Raw genomic sequence first — 20,296 nt, 5'->3', positions numbered from 1 at the left:
ATCTCAAGAAAAATATGCTAACCTGACTTTGTGTATTCAACAATAACAACCAGAAGAAGTTTATGACACAATTCTTTAAGCAGCTCAGGGGTAGCAGCTGCTTTCAATTCTTTCCATACAATTATGATAAACTCCCAAACAGAATACTTTTATATTTTTCCCACTCTTGCATTTACCTTTCGGTAGCCTGCTGGGTGTCTAAATCAAGAACTTTTTCTCAGAAGCAAATCAAAATTGCTATGTGTGAATTTTTAATTTTCCAGTTCCAAAGCTTAGAAGAACCAATAAGCATACAATCAATTTTAATTTAAATTGAAACCCACTGCTGTATTTACTGTAGATGGTCTTCCAGGGAACTGAATCTAATATAATTCCTTCACTTATCTAATCATATTGAAGGGATGTTTTGGCCAACCTGTTACAAGGAGAATATTTAATGAAATAGGAAGAGATGATGTGATGTTTTATGATGTTTCATATTGTTCTGTTATTCTTCGATTGTGAGACATAGTGAGTCATTTGGATTAAACACATCACAGTATATAAGGACTGCCGATAGTGCAAAAAAACAAAACCCCAAACTCCAACATTGTGGCTATGATTGTAGACACAGAGAAGTGTGGTAGGGTTGTTACATCCACCCATACATGCACTGTACTGGCCAACTCTTGGGGACATTATCAAATAAAGTATAATGGGAAGCCCCCCACCCCACCCCACCATGAAGGATGTATGTGACTCAGTGTCTCTATATCCAGGCTCTTAGAAACAGTTTCAATAGGAAGCCAGAAAAAAAAAAAAAAAAAAAAAAAAAAAAAAAAGGTTATCCTAGATTGTCCTAGAGCCTTTCAGCAATAAAGTACTATATAATACTTAAAATACTATGAAGAGAGGATCAATCTCGAAACTTCAAAAACTTTCCAACATTTCTAATGGAATGAATAGGTAACCTATCATTTAGAACGAAATGATAGATCAATCAACAGATAGAGACCTAGAATAAAGGACGGTGGTTCTCAGCACTTGCCATTCCTGTTTCCTTCCCTGATCTGCTATGTAATTGTCCACAAGTGACTTAACCTGTAAATTTGATCACGTTCTCAACAGGCTTAGCTGGTTTACACAAGCAATGGTTTTCTAAAAAAAAGCAAAGCTGTATTCATAAAAATACGTCAAGCATTTCTTTGAACATTTATCTGTGCATTTGTGTACTTTTATACAAGAGCAAAATTCTACAGAAACATTTAACTTCTTTGAAAAATAAACTTTGATTTTAAAAAAAGGGGCAGTAGGTTTTAATTTCCAATGGGGAGAACTCTGATGCTACTCATTGAGCCAGGTATTAGGCTAGTTGTTTCACCCAAAAATAATTTAAGTTGAAAACAAGCTTGATTCAGGAGTTTGTACAGAGCTCTCTCAGGAGTATCTACTCCAACTCTGAAGTTCATCCAGAAATTTTCTGCTATCCCCATTTCACTTTGCCACAGTTTTAGCATTCCGTATCAGAGTTTTTCCTTACCAAACATCTAAGGAAGTGTTTGGGAGAGTTAGGGGAGTTAAGGTACAGTGTTTGGAGACCAGACTTAGGGCACGAAGGAGAAAAGATCTGGGAAGGGAAAGCGAGTCAGGGAAAACTAGGGTAGATACGGGCTTTATGTAGGTTTTGAACAGTTTTCCTGCAAGTATCCTGTGTCCTGGGTGCACTTTATCTTGTGTGTGTGTGTGTATATATATATATACACACACTCTGATTTTTATATATATATATTTTTTATTGGAGTTCAATTTGCCAACATATATTTTCAGGTAGGGCTTGTCTTAAGAGATTCTGGGAACTCTCTCTCACTCTATTCACCTCTCCAAGTCCCATTAGGGAACTGGTTTCCAGATGGAGTGGAGTTTTGAAGTGGAAGCTAGGGACTTTTTTACCCCCATAAAGGATGTAAGGTGAGGGAAAACTAATGCTATAATTCAGCCTCTGTTTTATTATTTTTGTAGATACTGATGAAAAATGGCTTTGTAGCAAACGCAACTTCCTTTCTTCCGTCTATGCTCTGCAACATAGGGAGGATGGGAGAATGAATTGGAAGGGGCTCCAAGAGAGCTGTGGATACATGTTCTGATGTGGTTGAAGCTCCAAATAATTAAGCTGAATTTTAAAAACAGATAAGACATAAGTCCTGGATGATTCTACTGATGTAAAATTATAGGGAATGCATTTAACCTAGAGTATCAGAAAGCAATCTGTGTTTTCCTAGGGACAGGGAGGAGTGTTAGGGAAAGAGAGAGAAAGAGGGATTACCAAGGGGCAGGAGAGATTTTGAGGGAAGGGGAGTATGTTAATTATAGTGATTGTTTTGCCAATTTCATAGGCTAATACATATATCAAAACTAATCAAATTGTGCATTTTAAATATATCTCATTTATTGTAGTTTTATCAGTTTTATCCCAGTTAGGATAAGATAAAAATATTAGATAGGAAGTTGAGAGTAATTTAAATAAATAATAAATAATTTAAATGATAGTAGAAATAACAAATACTTTGTATGCTTGACTTTCGAAATGTACGAAACAGCCCAAACCAGAAAACACAACAGATGATCTTCTGTTATACAAGCATTGTTTCAAGACCTTTCAGTCCGTTTCTGACACCTTCAAGATTGTGCTTTTATGTTAACATAAAAATACAGGTTATTTAAAATGTTATGAATACAGTGGTTTAACTATGCTTTTAAAATAGCTTTTATATTTCATTTTAATTTTTTTTAAGAGAATGTACGTGCAAGTCAGGTGGTGGGAGAAGGGACAGAGGGAGAGGGGGAGAGAGAATCTTATTATTATTATTTTTTTTTTTTTAGAGAGAGGATCTCTCTAAAAAATCTCTTCAGCATGGAGATGGATGTTGGGCGTCAACCCACCACCCCCTAGGACCTTTGCCGAAATCAAGAGTCCAATGCTTAACCAGCTGAGCCACCCAGATGCTCCTCATTTTATATCTTAATGGCTGGTTTAATTAGTTTAAATTTCTTATATATAATAATTGTGGATCTCTTGTTATTCCACAACTTTGCCTTTGTTTCTCTAACTCGTAAGCCTCCAAATTATATTCATGTAGAAAACCTATATCTATACTTTTTTTCTATCTCACTTTCCCTAATCAGATCTGAAAAGTATTTATGTCTGGATTATCAGTCAAATTTTGGCAACTTGAAAAATAAAGGTAACTCGGAGTAGAAAAATCAGACTTGCCTTAGTGTCCTTTCAAATTAGGCTCTTGGTTTCAAGTTTCCTTCTATTGTTGTGCTTTTTGCTTTCTTTTGCATGGTTTTTGAAGTAACATTTTGGAGCACCATAGAACAATCTTTTGCCATTTCAATCTATGTCATATCAGAAATAAATGTTTAACCAATCATCCAAATACATAAACTTTTCATAGAAGAGGAAGGTGTGTGTGTGTGTTTGTATGTATTTATTTATTTTTTTTGTTTGTATGTATTTAATATAAAATTTCGGACTCCTGAATTTTGAATTTATGAGTAATTAATGGCTGGTGTTGTACTTCCCTTAGCTGCCATCATGTCTAAAAGAGCTTTCAAACATATTCTAAAAAACATGAGAAGTATTGATTTACGAAACTTAGGACCCATGAAAGTCAAATGCCTCTTTGCTTAGGGCAATTTGATCCTGTACCAGCAAAGTTAGCATTACGCAGAAATTTATTAGAAATGCAAATTTTGGGGGCTACCCTAGATCTACAAAACCTCTGTGCTTTAACCAGCTATCCAGGTGACTCTGATTTGCAATTTGAGAGTCACTCTGGAGGAACACCTTCACTTTTCACAGATTTTAATTCTATTTTATTTTATTAAAAAAAACAGACAAGAAAATGGTAGCAATCTGTGGCAAAAAATTAAGACTCTGGTATCAGTGGAGAACCAGCACACGTGTATACACCCACAAAGACCTTCACAATTACTGAATACAAAGTAAGAATCTTTTTAACGCTTGTTGCTACGGGCAGGGACAATTAGTTTCTCATTCAGGACTGGAACATAATCACTGTGTGCCCGTGACATTTTTATAGATTAAACCTGAATCAGAATCTCTAAGCAGCAAGTCCAAGAGCTCCAGCCTAAAAGAACGCGTCTCCCTGGGAAGACACCTGAGCAGCACAAAGTTGGTCTCAGGTGAAATACACAAAAAAGAAAACTTCAACTACTTCCAATTTCGACAGTTCCTTTTCAACAAAGCATGGTAAAAATGCAGAACACGGAGGTGAAACAATTGGAACTCATATCAGAATAGATCAGCATGTTGCAGAGACTGAGAAAATGCTACAAGCTCCCAGCTGGGAAAACTTGTAATTGCAACCAGCCAGAACATTGATATAGAGATAGCGAAATTACTAACAAGGGAAAAAGAAAATTTAGGAGACAAATAGAGGAAGCGTTTTCCTATGTATGACAAGAACCCTAGTAAATATGACAAAGTGCTCGTCAAGAGCAGAATGTTGAACTGGCGTGAAGAAAATATAAAATTGATTACTACAATGACAAGCCACATAAAATGCCATAATAAGAGCACAGGAACTCATTTCAAATAAAAGTGAAATAAAAACACTCTCCCAAATTAAGGGGGAAAATGTGAACAAACTCAACTTCTTGCTTTGGGCAATTCAGTAACCATTGTCAAAAGCAATCAAGACTAATGGTGACATTATCATAACAGAGGAATACTTAGGGCTCTAGGGATTGCTCCAATGTATACATTTACAGCCCCAGCTCTGGTAACATCAGGAAAGCAGCAATCTGGGAGCTAATACCCCATTACAGTAGAATTTGAACAAAGCTATGCCATGAATTCATTTCTAAGCCGAGAAGTAACTCTTCCTTGATTCAGGCATGCCAAAATACAGGCAGACAGAAATATGCTTGGGTTAACACATCCGGGACACTATGTATATATATATAATGACGTCAACTCCAAAATCTATCATTGTACTTGACTCTTATTAATGAAGTTTGCTCTCAAGTTGGAGAAGGAAAGGGATGAGCAAGACGCTGCAATCTCCTTTACCCTGGTTAGCCCAGAAAAATTGCACAGCTGTAAAAAAGTCACATTCTCAGCGATTGCTAAATAAATAAATATCTGGTGAATATGAGGACTCACGTTGTACTTAGAACGGCTTGGCTCCAACCGGTCAGACTGTTGTTAGAGGAAGAGCATGATTCAGTTTTCCAGCAATGGATATATACAGGCCTTTCAAAGTCACTAGCAGTGGTTGCAGGGAGTAGGACTCACCTGTAACAGGTAGGGCGGCTCTGGTTGGTGGAGGCTGTGCTGGGCTTCCCGATTCTCCATGACCCGCAAGCCAAGACGTTGGGCGAAATCCAGGGAATGAGTAAGCACACCTGGGTGGGACCTGGGGCTCTGTGGAGAGAAGGGTTCGATCTATCAAACTCTGTTCTCCACACTCACCTTTTAAGCTATTATCCATGCTGCACTCCACCCACGTTTCTCCCTCACCTGTGGCGCCTGGCTCTTTTGTTTTATTTTTTTGTTCATTTTGTTTTGGTGAGGCTGTTTATCCCCCTTCCACAAGCATGAGAAAATAATCCACCACACCGAGTAGGCTTGTTGATATTTAGAGACAAAATTCTACATACAGGTTATCTACAGGCAGTTGGATTTTGGAAGGGTGCAAAAAAATCATCCTGTTATTGCTCACTACGTATCATTTTGTACCTTTTTTTTTTTTTTCAAACCATGCCCCTATCTATGTTTGCAACTGAAATAAAATACTTAAAGGTCACATTAAGCATTCAACATTTCTCCTCAACTTTTTAAAAATATTTTATTTATTTATTCATGAGAGACACAGAGAGAGGCGGAGACACAGGCAGAGGGAGAAGCAGGCTCCATGTAGGGAGCCTGATGTGGGACTCGATCCCAGGACCTCAGGATCACTCGCTGAGCCAAAGGCAGATGCTCAACCACTGAGCCACACAGGTGTCCCCCTTCTCAACTTTATGAATCTAGGTGATTAAAAAAAAATCCCCTTGGTAAAGACTACCGAAAAACTTTTTTTTAGAAAAGATTTTTTTCTCTCTCTCTTTTTCTTTCTTTGAGAGAGAGAGAGAGAGAGCACAGGAGTGCAAGCTGGTGAAGGAGGAGAGGAGGAGAAAGAGAGAGAAGAGGAGAGAATCTCAAGCAGGCTCCACACTGAGATCACGACCTTGGCTGAAACCAAGAGTCGGACACTTAACTGACTGAGCCACCTAGATGCCCCTCAAAAAACATTTTTCTATAAAAAGCATAAAAGAAACAAAGTAAAAAAGAATCCTTGTCAATATAATTTCGTTAAAACAAAGTACACACACACAAAAAAAATCTATTGGTGATAAGGTGTCCTGGGTGATTCAATCTATTTTTATTCATTACTGTTACTTTTGACCATCCATATTGGCTTCTAAAATAAGGATACTTAGGGATCTTAGAAGATAATTTAAATGCCACAGACTACTCCCCCACGCCCCTCAGTGTTCAATGTTTTTTTTTGTTGTTGTTTGTTTGTTTGTTTTTCTGGATTGTAATTTACTCCTCCAGTATGTTACCATTTTCCTAAACACAGAGGAAGGAGAATATATATGAAAAACCAGGGCTCTATCCTGTTTTCTTTTTCTTTCATACTTTCACTGCTTTGGAAGAGCTCACTTCTTTCCCTGTTGACATTCATATGGATATAGAACCGATGTTATGGAATACTTGAGTTTTTTTCATGCAACCTGAGGCTATATTGAATATATTTTCCTCCCTCTTCCATCCACTTTAAATGTTTTCTGTATTGTTTATTTTTGAGTCCTCCTCCCCCCAAATTCTATAAATTTGCTATGTTACACAGCTTCGGAGTCAAGAGTCTAGTCCCTATTATCTCAAACATAACCAGTGTTCACTTCAAAAAGTTCAAACTAGGTGAGCCACAGTTACCCATTTCCATTCATAGATTAGGGTTAATAATAAAATAACAATTTGTGAGAATTACAGATGCTTTATTCCATACAGAGAAAATGGAGGATGCATTATTTTTAAATGTCTGGGAAGTGTTACCAAAACGGATAGTGTATTAGGTTCAATGATACTTAAATATACTAAAAAGAAAAAGTGGGAAAAGTGGATTAAGGGGGTATACATTTGTTAAAAAAAAATTTAAAAAGGCTTTTTAATAAGGGAATATTACACATGATATTATCTGACCACAATGAATTACATTAGACGTTAATACAAAGGGATAAAAAAAAAAAAAAACTTAAGGGAAATCTTTGAGAACAACTCATTTAATTGCCTGGGTCAAGGAAAAAAAAATCAAATGGTAGCTAAAAGTATATTTAGGAAATGATGAAAATAAGAAAATTAATTATAAAATTAATAGAATAGGGGAAATTTTATAATGAAGGCACCTTCACTGAGTAAGTTATGTTAAAAAGATAATCTATTAGGAAAAAAAGCTAGAAAAAATTATAGTAAAATAATTCCAAAAGAATAACATGCAGGGGGTAGTTAGAATGAATTTAGTAATTGCTAGATTAAACAATTAAACATTTACAATTAAAGACTTTTTTTTTTTCCACAAATGACTATGGACAAAGTTACTTAATAAAATGGTTTACCGGGATCCCTGGGTGGCGCAGTGGTTTAGCGCCTGCCTTTGGCCCAGGGCACAATCCTGGAGACCCGGGATTGAATCCCATGTCGGGCTCCTGGTGCATGGAGCCTGCTTCTCCCTCTGCCTCTCTCTCTCTCTCTCTCTCTCTCTCTCTCTCTCTCTCTATGTGACTATCATAAATAAATAAAAAAATAAAAATAAAAAATAAAATGGTTTACCAAAGACTCACCGAGACTTCCCAAGAGTAGAGACTTTTAAACACTAAATTCAAGGAGGAACGATGTTCTGATCCATCAGCTTCAGATTATTGGTGAAAATAAAGCCCGATCCAAGAACATTCCTGAGGTCCCTCTCTGTAAAACCAGACTAGCAATTAGTTTCTTATATATCTCTAGGAGAATGCCAACAGGTCCACCAATGAGCCATAGAGTGTATCCCACAAAATATATAGTTTACGTATTGAAAAAAATATTTAAAATGCTGTTTCACATACTCAAACAGGAAGGATATCACGAAATCACAAGAATAAGAAAGAGGAAAACGGAAATCCAAAAAGACAGAGAAAAATATTTTTGTTTGAACTGTTTAAAACATTACAGAAGGTATACTCTATAAAATCATAAATTCAAACAGCAAGACATATAGAATAAAAACCAATGCAAACATAGTCCTTCACCCACACTCTACCCACATCCCTACTCCAAATCTAAAAATTTATTCCAATTAAGTAATTATGAGAATGTGCAAAAATAAATCAAAAGAACCACAGTGCTAAAAAAATAACTAAAGTGCATATAATAGAGAACATACAAAATTTTACTATATACCTTTATTTATAGTCATATATATGTGTCTCTACATATACAACCTTATATAACTATATATAATAATATAAGTATGGTTATATATAACTATATATGGTTTATTTTTGTGTATAGTTTATATGTATATTTTGTGTATAGGTTATATATGGTCATCATTTCAGGTCATCACAGAGATGTCCTGCTGCCACTGACCACCTTCTTCAGATCCTTTTAAAAAGCATAGATGGTGTGTGGAGGCCAGGGGAGTAGTGGGTATTTATTCGTATTCATCAGACTATTCGGAAGTCTCTGGATATGTTTGTGCCACCTATTGAACCAAGTAAGGGGTGTCAAAACCAACACATTCCTAAGTTTATGTGAGGATAAGATAGAGGTCAGTCACTTAGGGTAAATCTTCCTGGTGTTTCAGCCCCTAAGAACTTGGGCTTAGCTTCAAGCTTTCCAGAATTATATGCCTACATACATTAAATGTCAAATATCTAGGCATTTGTCATAAACGATGAGGAATTCATACAGTAAAATTCCACACAGAATTAAATGATATATTACAAAGTGATCTACAAGTCAGTTTAGAAAAAGATGCAATTAAAGTCATAATATGTTTTTGAAAATCAAGAGGCATCATATCACCTCCTCTAAGTCTTAAAGTAATATGCTTCTTGATCACTGTTATGTAAGATACATCTGTCAGCTCTAATTACTGCCACCATCGAAAGGTGGCTCTCAACTATACTGAGAAATTATTTATGAGTCTCAGATTTGATGATTCAGATTTTGGATTAGTGTTTTTTTTTTTCTATCCATATCACTTTAGTTTTCACTTTACATCAAAGGAGTACTATAAAAATTAAATGTTAATTTTTGTGATTCACTTTATACAACAATCATGATTCTGTATCAGTGAAGAATCCATAGTCTGCCCAGAGGAAATTGCACTATTTGCTACTTCTTATACACACTTTTCATTTGTCTGACCAGATAGATATTTTTGAGGAAACAATTCTGCAATTGTAACGTCTTCACCTGTGATTTAGCCGCAAAATAAAACGTCTCTAAATCCTGTGGATTTTCTGAAGAAGGGTTCTTAAACATGCAAACCGGAGTGGAACAATGCTTTCTGATGTAGTTTTCAGTGGATCGCTACCCTAGCTAATTGACATAATCTTACATTAAACACCTACTAAGTCTAGGATGCCTCGTTTCATATTAGGAGCAGTGAATGCAATGTGATCTTTATCCTCAAGGAGCTTAGAGTCTAGTTGACCTGAAGAGTGGTACAAACCTATCTGTAATACAAAACAGAATGTGCGAAGGATTTTGAGGGCTTTACAAATTGCTGTTACAGCCTAGACGGTGCCCTTTGCCAATTACTTCCAGCTGGGAGGATTAGGGAACGCTTTAAGGAAAGAGGAGTACCAACCTGGATAGCTGAACATGCTTTGGGCAAGTGAAAACAAGGGAGAAGAACTCTACTCTGAGCAGAAAGTGTAAAGTGGGGATCCGGAGCAGAAATCATTTATATGCAATTAAAGAGCAGGTGATAGAAGAAGAATTTCTGGGAGACAGGGTTGAAAAATGTAAGTTGAGACATGACTCAAAGGAAGCTCTCTTGCGCTGAGTCTTGCAAAATTGCTTCAGAAAACACTTGGTCTCTCATTCTTTTATTACTTGAGATGAGTTGCATTTATGGGAAACGTTTCCGGGAATAGGCTTCATTGACATCGTTAGGGTTGCACTGTCTTGTTAGGTCCTGATAAATAGGCCCCGACTAAAAAATATTAAAATAAGATTTTCAACTCCAGACTGAAGATTTCTAATGAGTAACATCTAGCAGCTAATTTTAAAACTACTTTCTTCAGACTAGCTCTGACAAAAAAAAAAAAAAAAATTACTGGTGCAAAATTCTGAACTCGATGGCACCCAGTATTTCATTTACTCTTCTTTTTCTGAAAGCAAACTTGCGGACCTGGACTACCGACGTAGTCAACGCAACACTACCATCACCTGAGGTGTCTCATATGATGCACAAGCTGCTTCTAAGCCCTTCAGTCGCCGAGACCAACATTTGCAACCTGGTGACTCTTCTGATCCCACTGAATTCGACTCTATTTTCCCTGTGAAGAACTGGAAATGTCTTAGGTCTTATTACCTCATCAATTGTCCTCCTAACCCCATAAAATAACAAAAAACAAAACAGCTTTTCATTGGCCTTCATTATAATTGATTCTCCAGGGTATCTTTGCCTTGCTCCATTAAAATGGTGTTGTTGCTACGATGGTATTTCTCAGCAGGGATGTTCTAAATAGCTGATTAATATGTAAAGCAGTAAAAAATGTAATTTTTTGCTGTGAAATTAGCCAGTGCATGGGACTCCAAAGCTGCTGAAACAAAACAAAAGAAACCAAAATGTTCCAGCTGTTCTTTTTGATGGAATATCATCTGAGGTGCTCACAGCTAGGGAGCTTACCTGCATCCATAGCATTCTGGACATAACCTATCAATATATACATCGCTGTTAAATTCTTTATGTCGCTTTTCATTTGGGGGTTCAGCAAAGTGCTTTAGAATTAGGGGCAAAGGTCTGAAAGTTGTGTTACTTCTTTAAATCGAGGGTTGAAAGCTATCTGTAATAAATCTTATTCTCTGGACTCCTTTTATTGGTAGCACCCTTTTTAATCTTGCTGCACCTATTAAGCATTAGCGGGGTCTGTTTTCAAATGTCTTCTTAATGTCTTATCTATACTTTTAGAAGAAAAAAAGAAAAGCAGAAACCAGATGGTTTTGTTATTACCCTGACCCACCAAACAAAATCAAACATAACTCTATAAGAGTTATACAAACAGAATAAGGCAAAAACACATAATATCAACCTTCCCAATCGATGTGTTCTGGACATCCTAGTTTTGCCAGAGGTTTCTAACAATATAGCATAGGCCGAGAAAGCGCTTTCAGAAGAGAAGCCAATGTGACCCCCCCACCCCCAGCCGCTTGGCTCCCCCAGTGGCTTCGGCACATGCACACAGGCTCTTCTGTGAATTCTTCACATATGCTTTCTGGTTTGCAAACTGAACAAGCACCAAATCACTGGAGATTTTATGCCCAGTGACTTCTCACCGGGCAGATTCTAATTTGGCAATGAGTTTAGGGTCCTCCTGGTGAGAAATCTGCTTCTGGCAGAAGCTCCCTCACTGATGGAGGGAGGTGTTTCCGCCCATGGCTGTGTTCTCTTTAGACCAGGCATGAGATCACATCTGTTCCTAGGGCTCTAAGCCCAAGGGACCTCTGAGCAAAGAATTACCACCGAGAACTCTGCATTTTCTGGTTAAATGCAATCCTCTCCCCTGTGTCAGAATGAATGTTCCTCATTGCCTAATGACCCTGACATTTTTTTTTTCCCTAGCATGGAATTTCACCTGAGATGTATAAAATGACATTGTGTGTAGGAGAAAGCAGTATAAATTAGGCTGTGGCACTAAGATTGTGGGCAAACTTCTCCTGGGGTAATGTGACTCCGAAATAAGCCAGAGGAGGTGCTTTGGAAATCAAATGATATCAAGGGGGAAAAAATAAGAATGAATAAAAAAAAAATCTTTCTTGTCTATGAAATTTTTTCCCCCGTGTGATGAATTATTTTAACCATGAAAGTATTCTTGAGCCAACTTTTGAGACTTGGGATGTGAGCAGTTATTTCTCATGAGTGCAGCCGATTCCTTTGACAATCACCCCACGCAAGAACCCTTTATTTCTCCCTGTCTATGTTGAAAACCTAACAGAAATTTCTGGCTTCGTTTGAACAAAAGTAGTTAGACGGTAACATCTGTGTTGCAAGTTAAGCCAGCCTGTAATCTTTAGGGATGTTCCAGAAGAGAAAATCAGAAAGAGGACGCTCATTGCTTTGTCAACCGTTAGGCCAAATACTATCTCCAACAGCTGGTACCAAGGTGTTCCTGATCAAACTATTGCAAATATTTCCAATTCTGCATTCATGATTGTGCATGAGATACATGAATAATCCTTCCTATTTCATTCCATTAAAGATACTTTGAATTTCCACCATCCTAGGCACGGGGCTAACTTTCCTTCGAGACCTCTTTATGAATTAGTACCCACTTGAAACACACTCTTCTCGAAAAGGCTGGAGACAATAGTTTGTGCTGTGTCTTTGTATGCTGCATTTAAATAGTCCCGTAAGTGTGTGAAAGAAGGCTAGAAATATTTCCGAGAGAAATGGCAGACAAAGAATCAGCTGTGTGGCATGTGCGTGCAGCCTGTGGCTATTTTACAAGGAAATCTAGCAGCTCTCAATAATGTGAAAGTCTTCTTGAGAGGCGCCGTGGCACAGCAAGTCACTGAACCAGAGAAATTCAATTTGCCTACTGTAAAGTATGTTTTGTCTGTCTCAGAAAGCTCTAATTCAATCCAAAATTGCTTTCTAGAAGCAGTCACTCTGGCCAAGGAAGGGTGTTCAGGGTCCGGAATAGGACAGACTGCACTGGGCTAAGCTGTCAAAAAGCATTCAGTGCTGTTTCTCACTCTTGGGACGTGAACCACAGACCCCCCTGGAGGTCACTGACCTCTCCGTGTCGTAGATCTACGTGTATTTGTGATTGAATAACCTTTAGGTAACTTTTATCTGTGATCTAATTTTACTCAACAAATGCCGAGGGAAGAAGGGGAAACAGGGAAGATGGTTGGATGAATAGTATGTGGATGGGTGAGGAAATAAATTTCTGCTTGAATTCTGTGCATCATACATCATTTGCAGGGGGCTTTGAACAAGCCTGGAAGGTTGTGAAATAGCCCTCTGACACATCACCTCGTGGTTTACCATTGGGTAACTGAACTAATGGGTCATATAAACTAACTAAAACTTACCTTTTCCCATAAATTTCATAGTTGGATTTATGTTACCAATACTTGGCCGAGTGTCAAACCTCACGTCTTTCCTCTGCTTTGTCTAGGAATCACGACACTAGCTTGCCTACATTCTACATTGTAACATTCTCAACTTGATCATACTTTCAATGGTAGGAATTATGAGATATTCCTATTTTTTTTTAATTTCTGAGTTTTGAAGCCTTTATGTTAAGTAAATATCCATCAACTCCTGAAAGAATGAACTAAGATAATGTAATTGTTTGGTTCCATATCAAAATCCATAAGTGATAAAGAGTCTTAGGTAACTTAGGCTTTCTGGCATCTCATGGGCTATTGTAAAGTAAGTTAAAGATATCAACGTCCTCAAACTTATCTTTAAGATTTAAAAAACTGTTTCCACTAAATAAGGGGTTTAGGACTGAAACAATATGATAACAAATATCATAAACAATATGATATACAGTATGATAAATCACTATTCAAGGCTTTTTGCCAAGAGACAAAATTATCTGCCAAATAGACCTATATAATATACAAAGATGGGGGCTTGGCAAATATCTTTAGCACTCTGCTAAGGTGTTTTTTTTTTTTTTTTTTTTTTTACTAAAATCACTTTCACTTTTTAATATTTGTAGTCAAATGTAAGAAATCATTAAATAATTATTTTTAAGTATTTACTGATAAAATGCCTCAAGTTTATAGTTTTTATGATGGTTCATAAACTTTAGTATGCAAAAGGATTCCCTGCATTCTATTTTTAAAAGTGTAAATCCATGGGACTGACTCTCAAAAATTCTAGTTCCCTGGGTTGGAAGCAGATCTTGGCACCAGCAGTTTAATAAGCAATTTAGCAATTATGATGCAGGGGATTATTTGAGTATTTTTTGAAGGAAAAAATCCTGCCACACAAGTATCTAAAAGCTATCTGAATTATTTAATGCCTAAAATATATACATGATGACATTTTTATTATGCTGATATTTCTTACAATGGTATGAAATATTTTATAATTTACTTTTGGGGAGGTGAGACTAGTCAGTGAAGAGAAAGGCTGTAGCTTAAAAAATAATCTATCCTTAAAAACATAGGATTTAGTTTTTTGTTTTTTTTTTTTAACAGTGGTTCATTCCTTTGCTTTTTAATAGGAAACTTTTGGATTTGTAATGGTAGAGACAATTCTTGTTACATAGAGATCTGATTGCATGATTCATTTTTCTACAACCAAAATCTCAACAGGGGATCCTGGCGGGCTCAATCAGTAGAGCATGGGACTCTGATCTCAGTCAGGGTCGTGGGTTCGAGCCTGGCTTTGCAGGTGGAGATTACTTAAAAAAATATCTCAACACAATCAATACTTTTGAGTTGGAGTTTTGGTGAATATTATGTTTCAGCACTCGGAGGAAAATTCTGATCATACTTTCAGGTTTGAGCAGCATGACACTGTCAAGTATTCTAGATTTCTTTTTAAACAGAAGCAGGCATTCTTTATTTTATTCAGCGAAGGACTCTGAGATGAGCCTGTATATCTAAGGAGAAAAATAATCGTTAAGTTTCTACTTACTTTAAAAATGAAAAGGAAGTATATGCACCAGAATATTATCAGCACAATTGTGTATATTTTCCTGACAAAAATCTAAGAAAACAAGTACATTAGCATTTCTTAATTTTTTAAAAATTCAAATTAATTGCTATTTCAAATACTTTCTATAGTGAAAAGCATGTGAGAGTTAATAAAGCTATTTAGGCTCTCTGGTGTCTCACAGGGCTGTTATAAAATGAATAAATTTGAGAACACTAATGAGTATAAGATTAAAAAGAATACTTCCATTAAATTAAGGGGTTCAAGCACAAGAAACAGTATGATAAAATATACTTACAATCTGTGGCACTTTGCCAAAGAACAAAATAATCAGCCAGATAGAAGTGGGTTTACTAAGGAGCTCATGGAATTAAACTTTGTGACATCTTCCTTTCATGATCCCTTTCCAAGGCTTCTTTTTCCCCATTCTATATAAATATTGTTTCCTTTGCAATTACGTACGTTTAATTATTTTTTTGTCTCTGTTTCTAACAGAAAGTTGCCAAGTTTTATGCTCTTCAGGATCCAAAACTGGGTGCACCCTTATATATAAACATATATTCTTATAGTTTAAAGAAAAGAACAAAGTACACTCCTCTTCTGTGTGCATTTTGATAGCTCATGTTCTACAGAAGCCATTAAAATTTTCGTTCTTCGAAATGGATAAACAGTATTATGTATTTGCATATGACCAAATCAGAAGAGGGAGAAACGTTCTTTAAGAAAGGGATGAATGTGTCATTATTTTAACCATGCACCATCGTTTCAGCACTGCCAAACTGCGGTTATCACGATACCAGTGTGGGTTAAATAAGGGAGGTATCAGCTGGGCCGAGGTCATGTTAGCCAACCTGCCATGAGATGCTCTTCTCGGTGGGACTCCTGTCTCTGTGCTTCTTCAAGTTCCACTAGATCCTGTCTGTGGTGTCACGTAATATGCATTTTTTCAACCTATTTCTAAAGATTGGGTTTAAAAAAATAAAAAAAAAAATAACGTTGGGTTAGCAACTGTAAAAATATGCTACTTGCTTTTAGGGTCTCTAACTGAACTAGGATCTGGGAATGGAGAAGGTGTTAGCGGTGTCCTTACTAAGTCACACTGACCCTCCATTCTAGCAAATGTCTATTATGCTCCTGCCCTGACTGCTTACTTATTTTCAATCTTAGAAAAACATGCAAATTGAAATATATTAAGAATGTGCCTTATGAGAAAGAGAGTTGCAAAGAAACTAGGTGAAGTAGAGGTGACCTACGTGGAAAGTAAAAACAAAACCAAAAACTACTGCTGAAAATAAAAGTGGGTAAATGCTTTTAGTTTAGCTTTTTGGTTTTTGTTTGTTTGTTTTGAACAGGAAAGCAGCCACCACAAACATTCCTCTAAACAGGAATGTATAAAGCAACACGATTAGCCTTGGGATTAGATTTTTAAATTGTCTAAAACATAAAGTTGATTAAGTTCAGTAAATGTTTTCATCTCAATCCATGTTTACAATCCATGAGATTAGTGAGAAAGAACTGCTTGCAGCTCAAAGAGAAACAAAATTTATGGGATCATGTGAATATTTTGCTTCTACAATTCCAAATGCCTTAAAACTGTAATTTCAATTATTGAGCTATTTGAATTTTTTTATGCATTGCCATATAGAGACACAAAAACTTAAATATTTAACTAAATGTTTAGTTAGCAGAATTTGGGTATTCTAATGTTCTATTCTGGATTTGCAACCTGCCAGGCATTCATGGGCTTGCTTCCTTGCTTCCTATATCTTCCCTAATAAAGATCTTGACTTCTACAACTAAATTTTTGAAGCACTAGGACTCACTTTGATACTGAGAAAGTCACATTTTCGGAGCCTCTCTTTTCTCATCTGTAAAATGAAAGGCTTATGTTACTTCTGGTATTCAATGTAGTTTTAAAAATCTGTTCTTCTGTGATTTTGTGTAATACCAGGAAAAAAGAAATCTTCAACTCCAGCCGGCATAGAAAAGCAACCATTTAGTAGTTGTGGAAAAGATTATCTCTGTAATAGCAATTTTAGGTCATCTACCTTTTCGTAGAGAATTAACTCTCCAAGTTTTCAACACTTTGTTTGTCCTTTTTATATACACTTTGTCACTTTGGAGGGAAAAGAAGGAGAAGAAGAAGTGGAGAGGAAGGAGAATGAGAAGAAGGAAAAAAATAAATATAATGGAATTAGGAAGTGGAGGAAAAAGAGAGAAACATTCTTGCCATTTAAGTGTTATTCAATTTAACCAATCATTAGAAAAATCAAACAGGAACATAATGTTGATAGAACTTCAAAATGCCATTGAAAAAAACATACAAAATTATCCAATTGCAATGAAGTTTATGTTCTGGAGAAACAGTCTCTAGAATTGATTTTAATAATAGATGATCTCATTTATATTTTTCTCCTGCTCTTCTTGCTGAAACTCCTGTTTAGATGAGAAAATTAGCATTTAGACAAATTGATTAAAAGTAATCCCTTTGATTTTAGGTGGCAGCAAAAGAACAAACTCAGAAAGTTATCAGTATTTATTCTTATATGTCCCCTCTTTCTTATAAATACATAATTACCATAGTAATTGTCAACTCAAAATAATAGTTTTTTGTCTTTCGCTCTAGTTGATAAATTTTTCAAAATAAGAGACCATATGTTACCTAGTGTCTCGGCTAGTAGGCATAATTTGTTTTCTTTTTTTTCTTTTTTCTTTGCATGATTTGTTTTCAATGATTATTGAATAAATGAATTAATAGACTAATAGCCATTTTGATATAACAATACAAATTGCTAGTCTTTAGTTTAGATTATTAGATAAGTGAGATTAATAAAATTGTATGTTTGGTAATATATAATCTCCATTCAAAATTATTTTACTTCTCCACAAATTTGCTAGTGGAAGTAAAAGCATATTTGAAGTGTTACATATTTTGTTAGAGTTATTTTTAAAGTGAAACTATGTATACTTAATTCTTACTAATAATTTTTCAGGTGTTATCCCTAACTTTGTAGAGAATGGTAAGAATCTAAGCAAATGTATAGAAGTAGAACATGATTTCCTTATAGTCTTGTCATTAATAAGTAAAAAAGTACAGAAATCATCTTTAAAAGATTATTTTCCCATGAAAAAGAGAAAATAGGTATAGTTTACAGTGTGTACATAGCTTTATAGTACTATAAAATCAGAACTCAAATATGTAACTACACAAAATTCTTTCTTCTGTGTTCATTTATATTATTTACATTATTATGCAAATATCCCTTATTGCTTCAGTGTACTGAATATAGCACTTTGACATGCACTTCAGAGAGGAGAGATGCTGAGAAAATAGCAAATCTAATGGCTGAAATAGAAATCAAATTATTAAGGAGTATGTTCTTACTCGTTTATTCCTTTTAAGAGAATACATACAATGGTTATAGAATACAAATGCTCTTCAAATTGTGCTATTTATAGGTTCTCAGTTGGACACTGACATGGAATTCCAGAGTCTGATTTTTGAAAAATTAAGGGATGTTTCACCCCACTTCATTAAATTCACCTTGTCCTCTTACTTTTATCTCTCATTCACTCATTTGCCTTTTAAAGTTCTGTAAAGGAAAAAAAAATCTCTGCTTATAGTTTCTTGAAAAAAAAATTATAACCTTAGGTTCTCAATGTATGTATTGCCAGCTAACTTTTAGGGTATCTTCAATAGAAACTGGGTTTAATTTCAAAGGAGAACTTTGTCCATGGGGCACCTGGGTGACCTAGTGGTTGAGTATCTACCTTTGGCTCAGGTTGTGATCCTGGGGTCCTGGGGTCAAGTCCCGGATCAGATACTTCAGGAAAGATGGAGTTCCATTTATTAGTATCAATGATACCATCTCTGTGGTTTGCTCCATATTACTCTATGCTGATTTGCATCACACAGATTCCTCGTCTCAGAATCTATTTCCTGCCTCACAGCTTGCCAGGATTTCCACTGCCTTTGTCTTAAAGGACGAAGGGATTTCGTTCCTCAGAGAGGACTATTTATTTATTAGACTATGGTTGGTTGCTGCCCTGTCATTTGAAGCCTGGATATTAGAAGTTATTTTGTCTACTAAGATGTTCACATCCAAGTTCAAGGGAAAAATATCTTTAATAGGAAGAAACATCTAGCCCTTCAAAAAGATTTAGACATACTATCTAAGACTATTCTCTCTCTTTCAATGATCCTCAAAACACATTATTTTCTGATCTCTCTATTCCTGGGATTGTACTCAATAAGTCTATCAGGACTTTTTTTTTCTATTTGTTTTTTATGGCACTTCATAGTTTTTGTTTGTTTGTTTTTTTATGTCCTTTATTGGAAAATATCCTCTTTGCCAGAGTGTTTTGCTAGACCTTTTGCCTATTTTCTCATTCTGGAAGTACTATGGAAAATATTGAATTTTGTAAATTGACTCTGTCTTCATATTTATCTTCATATTTATTTTATTATATTATCTTCCTCCTTTCACTTTGTGAAAATTTAATTTTACTTTATCTTCTAAACTTTGATTTTTGTCAAACTTAAACTACATTATTTTAAATTTCCACGAGCTTATCTCTTTCTAGTTATTCCGTAATAAAAATAATATTTATACCTTCATGGATATAGGATCTTGTTTTATCTTTATGAGTAGTATATTAATTATAGTTTTTAGGTTGTCCTTATTACATTTGATCTCCTTTCTTTCCTAATGTCCTTTTGCCTTAAATATTTATTAAAATAACTAGAGATTCTTGGGGACCTATTCTTTTTTAATTAATAAATGTTATTTTAAGACCAGTTTTGGACTCACAACAAAATTGTACATAGAGAGTTTCCATATGCTACCTGTCCGCACACATGCACAGCTCTCCCTCACTATAACATGCTATACCAGAGCGCTACATTTGTTACATCAATGTACCTATTCATTTTTAAAAATAGAGTTCTAAAATATTAGAAGCTCTGTGTTGGTTGAAGGGTTGGGTTTTTCATTGGAGAATCAAGGTGCTAGTTCTGTACATCTTTTCTATAGCATGGTTCAGTTTTTCTAGAACAGTATCCTTCCTGGGTATAAACACAAGCAGTTGTATTTTGTGACTGGATGGGAAAGATGTCTCCCAGGGCTTCTCTCCATTTGCTATGTAGACAAAGGGAGCAAACCTGAAAGCCATAAATCCAGTGTCATCCCAATCCTGCTGAATCCAGATGGAATTAACTGGAACACAGTAGCTGAGGTCAGTTCTGTATGTTTTGCAGCATTTTCATTATAATAATTGATGACTATAAGTGCATGCAGTGGGCAGAATAATGACTCCCAAAGATATTAATTCTTAATCCCTGGAATCTATAA

At 35.7% G+C, this 20,296-nt stretch overlaps 1 long non-coding RNA gene across 2 annotated transcripts in view; it reads right to left on the bottom strand.

Moving 5' to 3' along the window:
• LOC144290050 (uncharacterized) overlaps positions 1–20,296 on the bottom strand; it is a 98,809-nt gene that overhangs the window by 56,702 nt on the left and 21,811 nt on the right. Inside the window, exons 3-6 of one of the 2 annotated variants that reach the window (XR_013357918.1) lie at positions 16,769–16,813; positions 15,797–15,902; positions 7,894–8,017; positions 5,303–5,431 (exon numbers count right to left, since the gene is read on the bottom strand). This is a non-coding gene — a long non-coding RNA (uncharacterized LOC144290050). The remainder of the gene's footprint in view (positions 1–5,302; positions 5,432–7,893; positions 8,018–15,796; positions 15,903–16,768; positions 16,814–20,296) is intronic. The other variant, XR_013357920.1, reaches the window with a different exon arrangement.

Source organism: Canis aureus, chromosome 2 (assembly GCF_053574225.1).
Source record: "Canis aureus isolate CA01 chromosome 2, VMU_Caureus_v.1.0, whole genome shotgun sequence".
In the NCBI taxonomy this organism is placed as follows: Eukaryota; Metazoa; Chordata; class Mammalia; order Carnivora; family Canidae; genus Canis; species Canis aureus.
Note: the sequence above shows the minus strand (reverse complement) of the source record. Positions and strands in the feature narration are given on the sequence as shown.